This window comes from Antedon bifida, chromosome 1, assembly GCF_963402885.1.
Source record: "Antedon bifida chromosome 1, ecAntBifi1.1, whole genome shotgun sequence".
In the NCBI taxonomy this organism is placed as follows: Eukaryota; Metazoa; Echinodermata; class Crinoidea; order Comatulida; family Antedonidae; genus Antedon; species Antedon bifida.
In genome coordinates, this window is record NC_136226.1 from 10,143,671 (window position 1) to 10,144,285 (window position 615).

Below are 615 nucleotides of genomic sequence, written 5' to 3' on the forward strand. Positions count from 1 at the left end.
TGCTAACCCTACTCCAATAAGTAATGGCTTGTCAATAATATCAATTACTAAAATGATTCATTATAGCGATAGCCTTGCTGACTGGATTCCGTGAAGAAGCCTTCTCCTTTGCATCTCTTACAGGAAGCCAGGCGCTAGCGCCAATTCACCCGACCATCGCAGAGTGTAAAGTGGCGAGCCAGTGTGGCGGGTCTTCCATAAAGCGGGCTCCCTGTCATTTACGCGTAATTTGATCCTTATAATGTGTAGGTCGAGTTTCCGCTGTTCAAATTTAAGTACTCACTCATAATTGTATATTTTATTTCTCCAGTAAATTTTAACAATTTATTTTATATAAAATTAAATATGATCAAGTTATGTATCAACTTTAAATATTTTTATGTTTTTTACATTCAAAATAGCTTTATTTTCTTTTAATTAGCATTGCAACAGAGGGGTTATGCACATAACATGTAACAGACCTAGTATTTCGTGAACAATCGTTTGAGATCGGAGCGCGCGCCTAATTGTCTAGACGAACACAAGCACGTGACCAAAAATCGACCAATGAAATAGTAAGCTAAAATAATGTTTTTATGTATGGTGGTATGGTGGATTGAATTGCGAGGATGAGCG